Below are 8,347 nucleotides of genomic sequence, written 5' to 3' on the forward strand. Positions count from 1 at the left end.
ACCCTCCATTTGTTCATTTACTTCTCTAAGCGTTTTGGCTTCCTTGGACTACTCATATTTTCAGCTAATGAATGAACATTGAAGGATGGTTTGTTTATCCATATATTTGTACGTAAGAATCCAAAGAACTGCTTCCATTTCCACTTTAACAATCACAAAAATCAATTCTGCTTTATTCCTTGGGTTCTAAAACTTTAGAATCCCATGAGTTGGAATCATACTGGATGGTTCAGTACTTTAAGCTCTTTTTTGTTCTCATTTATTCATTACACAATTATGTAAGTCCTAAGTACTGTGAGCTGGGCATTTTCTAGATGTTGGAGTTCCATTGTAAATAAATCCAGAGTCTTTGCTCTCAAGGACAATCTTATAACAGAAATTTAAATAATACAATACAAGGACAGAAGTGTAAATGAAAGCATTTCAAAATGTTATGAGTCCAAATGAAGGAAGTCTAACCGTGTAAGTTCCCTGCTTCGAATCTCTTTGGAATGAAGTAAGGTGTAAGAAAACAAAGAAAATCATGCAGAGTGGGATAGAGTGCCTCAGAAAGCATCAGAGACGCTATGCTCTAGGCATTCTTGAAGGCATGATATAGGCAAGATGGAAAGGAGATTGGTGGGGGCCGGGGGGGCTATAGACAGAAGAAGGAACATGAGCAAAGACATGGTAGCATAAAGGACAAGGTGTGGTCCTTTCTCCAAATGCACTGAGTGAGTAGATTTGATACTTTGGGCAAGAGAGGATAAGCCCAGAAAAGGAACAGGGTCGGATCACCATGGACTTGGTCTGCCAGGCAAAGAACCTAGAAGTTGTTTGGTAGGCTAAGAGGAGCTGTTGCCAGTTTAACAGGGACATTGATGTGATCAGAGAAGAACTTGAAAAGGATGCCACTGGCCTCAGTGGGTAGCAGTGGTTCTCAGTGTATCTGCATAGGGTGTGAGGTGCATCAAAAGAAATTTTGCGATCACTCCAGTTACACTGATGCAGTTTTGAGTGGCATACTGCTTTTATATGTATTAGAATAAAATGAAGATTATCATTTATTCACCAGTTTCTCATTCATTCACTTTAGAACACATATGCTGAGATCTGCCTTGTGTCTCTCTACCTTCTCCGCTACTGTGGACTGGGAAACCACACTCATGGACTCCCTTGCTTTCTAGCTGTCGACTGGGTTAGACAAATAGGGGCATGAGCAGGAAATCGGAGGGCAAGATGAGAAGTCAGGAATTTTCTTCCTTCCCTGCTAGGCCGGTGTCCCTCTACAGAAGGTCACACCTCCTATCAGGTGGTTCTCTCACACAGATTTCTTTCCACATACCCGCAATTGTTCCAGTAACCATCCCCTCCTTTACCCACTCAGTCAACAGGTGTAAATATTCCTAGCTCTTACCAGCCTGAGATCCCCTGTGACCTTTTTTCCCTTTTTCTAAACTTTAGCCACACCTTAGTAAGTAGTCCCTTTATTAAATCTTAACATATCCAGTTTAAGTGTGCCTTCTGTTTCTGCAAGGATGCTGACTGGTACACGTGCACTTCTCTCACACTTACTATGAAGCAGGAACCCTCAGCCCTGATAAACAGCATGATGAACAGCCCCTCATGTTTTGAAGCTTAAAGTGAGGGAGATATTCAACGGTAAATACACGTGTACATATAATATGATGCTTAGAAGCTGATTGCTGGGGCGGGGTGAATGGTGAAAAGAGGAAGAAGCTATGAACTACAGAGGCTGGGTGTGGGGGCTGGCTTGGGGTCCTGATGGATAAAGACCTGAGTCAAGCCAATGTTGTTTTCCCCATTAATCTTAAGCTCACCCACATTCCTGATATGCTTGCTGGATCGGGGGTGGAAAATAGAGAGAGGAACAGACCCAAGGCATATTTAGAAAGAAGATCTTTTGGTGGAGGTTGGTTCCTAGTCAGGGACATTCCTAGGTAGGAAGCAAATGGAAAAGTTGATTTGGTGGGGAAGGTAAGTTTAATTTGGGATATAATTGAGTTTGAGTTGCTTTTTTTGATATTCCGAATATATCCACTTATCAGTTGCAACTATAGACATGGTGCTAAGGGCCAGAATCTGGGGGGAAGGTATGAATACACATTCATCTTCAGCCATGAGCAGTAGTTGACTCTTTGGGAAGAAAGAAGATTATAGAGGAAGAGAGTTTAAATGAGAAATGGCCACAACTAAATTAACATTTAAGTGTGTGAAGAAGGAAGAACCACTAAAAGAGAGTGAGAAAGAGTGATAGGAGAAGGAGGAAGAGAAAGAGGAAAGAAGAGTCTTTGGAAACACAAGGAAATTTCCAAGGTGTCAAGGCTGTTAGGAGATCAGTTAAGGTAAGGATTACACACAGTGTCCAATAGATTGAGTGAGTAGGTTGAGTTTTGGTTGCATTAACCAGAGCAATGGCAATAACATGGGAACAGAAACCCGGTGAGTTTGTGTAATTTAAAGAGCCATGGGTTTAGAGTCGGAGACCTGTCTCTGAGTTCCTGTCCTAGGTCCCCTCTCTGTTTGTGGCTTAAGCAAATCACTTAGTCCCTCAGGATCTAAATTCCTTCCTCAGGTGAAAACGGAAATAAGACTTTTCCCTGTCCACCTCATGTGTTTTTTTGAGTCAGATGAATTAGACTGGTAAAAATACATTAACTATAAATTGTGTTCTATAAGGTGAGGTATTGTTGAACTAATAACAGAGGTGGCTTACTTTATGCAAACGAATGATTTCCCAAAAAGTCACAAGTCAAACAGTAGTCAACATTTTAAATTAGTTTGCTATTTTGGGGCACCTGCGTGGCTCAGTCGTTAAGCATCTGCCTTTGGTTCGTGTTATGATCCCAGGGTCCTGGGATCAAGCCCGCCTAGGCCTGCGCGCTCGGCAGGAAGCCAGCTTCTCCCTCTCCCACTCCCTCTGCTTCTGCTCCCTCTCTCACTGTCTCTCTCTCTCTCTCTCTCTATGTCAAATAAATAAATAAAATCTTAACAAATAAATAAATTAGTTTACTATTTAAACAACAACAATAGCAACAACAACAAAACAACCAAAAATCCCTATGATGAATCTTTTGGGAGGTGACAAGTCTTTCTTAATGTGAACAGTCATTCTACAATCTCCCTCCCTCCCTCCCTCCCTCCCCTCCTTACTCCCTCCCTTCCCCCCTTCCTTTCTTCCTTCCTTCTTCTGTGTCTTGCTTTTTTTCCTCATTGTACCTGTATGGTTTCTTTAAACCACAAAGTAGGAAAGAACCTATCTTGGAAAAACCAGGACACAAATAGAATATTGGTAACTCTGAGAAAAGAAATTCTAATAAATTGGGAGGGGATGGGACCAGACCATATAGACCTAGGCAGGCTTGTAAAGAGAATACCCACAATGATGAAGAGGAACAAACTGCCCTTTAGATGGGACGCCTGGGTGGCTCAGTCGGTTAAGATTCTGCTATTGGCTCAGGTCATGATCAAGTCCCACATCCGGCTTCTTGCTCAGCAGGAAGCCTGCTTCTCCCTCTCCCTGCCACTGTCCCTGCTTGTGCTCTCACTCTCTCTCTGACAAAGAAATAAAATGTCTAAAAAACAAAACAAAAACCAAATAACCATCCCTAATGCCACAGCTGCACAAAGGGGCAGCAGCCTTTTGAGCCAAGAGGCCATCAACTGGCTAAGAAAGACTGATAGGCATCAGTAGGGGACTCGAAACATCAGGGAAAAGACTAAAGATAAAGGAAAAATAAATCTGGAAAAGAGAATCAGATAATAGACACATAAAAGGGAAAGAGGGAGGAAGGAGAGGAGAGAGGAAGAGGGAAGAAAAAGCAAAGAATAAAACTAGAGAAGGAGACCTTAAACTTCAGAGGTCAACTTGGATGGGAATCATGACTCTACCAGCTCCGGGCCTTTGGACCTTGAACACATTTTTTAACCATTCCCAGCTTCCTTCTTCACCCATTGGCGCAGATAATCAGACACGCCTTATAAAGTGGTTGTGGGAATTAAATGCGAAGATAAGTGCCTAGGAGAGTCTCGGGTCTGCCGTGACTACTCACGGAGGAGGCGGGTGGCTGCTGCTTTCCTGGAGGAGGACTTTGTTTCCCCGCTGGGACTGCCGCCCTGCACAGGCGGATGGGGAGGAAAGCAGTCTCCTGGAAGCGGTCCCCCGAGCCGCGTGCCTCATGCCCGGGCTCTCGGGGTACTTGCCCTTCCCGGAGCGTGGACTCGCTTAAATATCCCCCTGGGCATTTCTCTCTGGTCTTTTTCTCTACCTTTACTCAAAATTAAGAACTCTTTCCACCGCATTCGGCTTACAGATTCTGGTTGCTGTATGCGCGGAAAACTGCAGCCATAAACCGCTAAAAATTACCACATTATTTATGCAGAGCCATCAGCTTCCCTGCCTCTGATGACCCCATATTATCAACACTCCGAAATTAGAAACCCTGCATTTGCAATTTGACTGTGTTGGATCTAGGTTTTCACAACATGTAGTTTGCACAGTAATAATACTTATAGATCTTTCATTTTTCTACAGAAATTAATTGCCTAAACCACAATGATTTATAGTCACACTGAACATGATTATTAATTTTCCTGATGATTATACCTGTGGGCGGCGACAAATCTACTTGTGATAGACCTGGTTTTGAATTGCTGCTAAAACTAAAATGTCCATAAGGTAATAACAACTAATTTTTACCTTAATCAACTTACACTTAAAAGAATTTAATATAGGGCACTTGTGCCTTGTGGGGAAACTTCTTTGAAATATAAGGTGCTGAGTTATTTATGAGAATAATTATATATTTGTTACTCGAGTTTGTACTGGGAAATCGGGATCTGAAATGAGCCTGAGATACATTAAAAATATAATGAACTCAGCGGAATTGTACACACTAAAGAAATTTTGCACTAAGGTAAATATATAACCTGGCATAGCTACTCTGGTTATGGAAAAAAAATTATTAAAGCTCACTAAACCGTGCTGCCTTTTTTTTTCTTTCCTTAGCCTGCTCGTGCCTGGAAGTGCTATCATTGTTAACAAAAAAGGTAAGGCACTGGATACCTAAGAGAACAATCTCGTCCTTCCTTCCTCATTACTCGCTCTAAAATTATTTTCCAAAGACCTTGCTCTTGTGTTCCAATCACTACAGGTCCCTATTAATCATTCAGGATGCAGAAGAGAAAGTTGGTCTGGGGAAACTGAACCCAGACCACGTGGTTTGAGGTCTCGCAAGCGCTGTCCCCTTCATTTCATGGTGCTGGGTGGTTCATTCATTTCTGTGGATTTGTTTCTCTCTATTGGGATACAAAAAAGACATGGCTCTGATTATTGGTTGATATGCATACCTTCTATAATTCTGTATGTTCATATCCCAGAAATATTTAAGGCTTTTTTCCTGATTGGTGGCATTATGCAGTTATGCAAATAATCTGTTATATCTAGGCACATTATGCCGTTATGTAAATGATCTATTTCATTTATATTTCCCACAGAGTAATGGGGTAGGGAAGAAATGCTCTCCCGCATTTCCCCTGGTTTTTAATGAGTTGTTCAGACATATTGAGCTGGTGATCAGTTTTGGGATATCTGGGCAGTGTGCAAGCTAGCCTTTCTGAGCACCATGACCTGTCTCTAAATTTCCTATTCAATTCTGCAAATTTTTATTGAGTGCTGATTGTGTGCAAGATATTTGTGGAGATGGGGACAACCCAGAGGGTCTCAGGTATTACTCAGGTCGAGTCTGAGAGGGATGTTATTTACCTTGTGATCTTCCCTCTCTGACCATCTGGACATTAGATGCAGGTTGGTTTAGCTCCATCCATTTTAGAACTTCTTAGCTGTACCAGAAAAGATTTTTAAAATTCAGGAAAAAATTTTAAAATTAAAAAGGGGAAAATTTAGAATGGCCAATTGCATGTTATGCAATGAAATATACAGAGAAAGCTAAATAATTTAATTATAGATATGGCCGTAGACAACAAACTACAATTAAGATACAAATCTAACTATACTATGGGCCTGGGATGAACTAAAGTTCCCTTGCATCTGGAAGGGAGTTAAAGCGATGCTTATTTGCCTAACACCTCACTTCTGGTCTCTTGCACTATCACAATACTCCTCTACATTCAACAGGAATTTAAACTATAGCCCTCACTTTCTTTTTTCAAGACTGATACACTAACAATAGAGAATATTCAGCCTGTCCCTCTGGCCACTGCTCCACAGTCATGGATTCATTTGACAAAATACTTATTGAGCACCTACCTATGACCATGAGGGCATGAGACCTCATGGAAAGTGATCCAAGAATGCTCATGCAAACTGTGCCACAGCTAGGGAAGAGAGGCACCAATGCTATAAAGTGTCCCTTGTCTGGTAAGTGAGAGAAGGTGCAGACTTTATGGTCCTATGTCTTTTGCAACCACATTTATCTGTAGCAGTATGTTTGATTAGCTGTTGCACCAGTCTGTGCAAAGACTGGCTCATATTTCTCAGGATGGACAATCTATAGAGCTATCCTGTTTCTTCCCTCCATGCTAGTTGTCATGAAGAGGATTTTTAAAGATAAGAAAAAAAAAAAAAAAAGAAAGAAAGAAACCTCCTCTGGATCTGGGTACAAGTAGAACAATTTCTGATGTGAGCACTCTACCAAAAATCTTTCCCCGGTGCTTAAAAAAATAACCCTACAGTTTCTTCCTGTGTTATATCATCTTTGCTGCTTAACCACTTCATGATCAATTTGACGCCTGTTGAATCAGTACTAAGTACTCAATCTGAGGATGTTTTTCAAATCCTCTTGTGAGTGGAGGATTCTGAAGAGGAAGATAAATAAAAAATAAGATTCTTAAAACTCTCATGAGTCTGCATATTCTCAATAGAATACATTGGTCATTAAGTATTTCTGATTATAATTCAATTCAGTAGCATTTATTAGGTATCATAATCATATTACTGTTCCCACTTATTCACTCCCATTTCCCTGCAAGAATGTTCTATTTCCAATCTTTTGCCATGAGACTTACAATATCTTCTTGGGGAGAAGTAAATTCTGCCCGCATAGGGTCAGGTTTAGGCACGTGAATTGTTTGAGCCAATGAAATGAGAGAGTGTCAGGTGTACTCCTCTGAGTAGAAACGAACTGGTAGAAAAAGGGAAGCCACACAAGGAGGGAAAGAGTCCAGGAGGGAGGGAAGGAAGAAGAAGCAGATGAAAGGAGTGGAGGAGAAGGCATCACTGAAGGTGAAGAGTGAAGAGGAGAGACACAGGCTGATGCAGTAGAAGCTGGGAGAAAGGGAGAATATGAAAAAGGGAAAGGAAAGGTAGAGACAAAAGCAGGGCTTCAAAAGCACTCGGCAAACCACAAGAAATAAACGGAACCTAATGGCAAATAATAATAATAATAATAATAAGAATGGTAAGGCAGATTGAGTATTTAAAAATGAAAAATCTTGAGTCTTTAAAATGAAATCGAGTAATGGAGGATATCAAATGAAATTTTTAAGGCATGTCATAAATAGGAAAAGAAGAGGAAGTGTCAGAGGAGTTAAGGTCCTAGATGAATACAGCGATAAGGGGGACAAAATGGAAGCGGGGGTAAAAAGAGAAAGGGTGCAAAGCACTCGCTGCTTAACACATACGCACCAGAGGACATGTTAGAGAATGAAAAGTTAGAAGTAGGAAACTAGAAAAGCATTAATTTTTTTTTTGTTTACTATTATCATTACATTTTGTCTTTTTAACTTTTTATTATTGTAAATGGATTGTACCAACAGTACCAGTATTGCATACTGTATATCATTCTCTAGGTGATATTACATATATAAATCTGGAACAGTATTGGATGAAAATGTACCCAAAAGGGAAAGCACACATAAAAGTCAAAGATAAACTATAACTTGACAATGTGCACACACACACACAAAATGATCATCCATTCCAGATTGCATACCCTTAGCTTTGTAATGCCAACTTTAAATGACGTTTGCCTTTCTCATGCATTTTCAGACGTGCAAAGCAAAATCACAAACTAATCTTTATTTTGTTGTTTATTTGGAGGAAAATCATCTCTCCTTGTGGATAAGTCAGCGAAGGTGGTGGCATCTCACAACCACACACTTTGACAGATGGAGATGATCTGTCCCACAAACAGATCGGTTCTTTCAGATGCTACCATGTGGACCGCCCCCTTCGTCATCTGAAGAGGTGTGCTTCTTGCTTGCACACTATTTCTTTCAGTAGGTTTTTTACACTTTTGTCTTGAGGATTTAAGTTCTTGCCTCTGAGACTAAATTCCGTGTTACCTAAGAAAAGGATTGAGGCATCAGTACCCTTCATGCAAGAAAG

General features: G+C 40.8%; 1 long non-coding RNA gene across 1 annotated transcript; it reads left to right on the forward strand.

Moving 5' to 3' along the window:
- The first annotated feature begins 4,070 nt into the window (after positions 1 to 4,070).
- LOC123936993 lies at positions 4,071 to 5,087 on the forward strand. Its single transcript, XR_006817395.1, has 3 exons — positions 4,071 to 4,195; positions 4,535 to 4,678; positions 5,009 to 5,087. It is a non-coding gene; the product is annotated as an uncharacterized LOC123936993 (long non-coding RNA).
- The last annotated feature ends 3,260 nt before the right edge of the window (positions 5,088 to 8,347 follow it).

The sequence above is a fragment of the Meles meles genome, chromosome 1, assembly GCF_922984935.1.
Source record: "Meles meles chromosome 1, mMelMel3.1 paternal haplotype, whole genome shotgun sequence".
In the NCBI taxonomy this organism is placed as follows: domain Eukaryota; kingdom Metazoa; phylum Chordata; class Mammalia; order Carnivora; family Mustelidae; genus Meles; species Meles meles.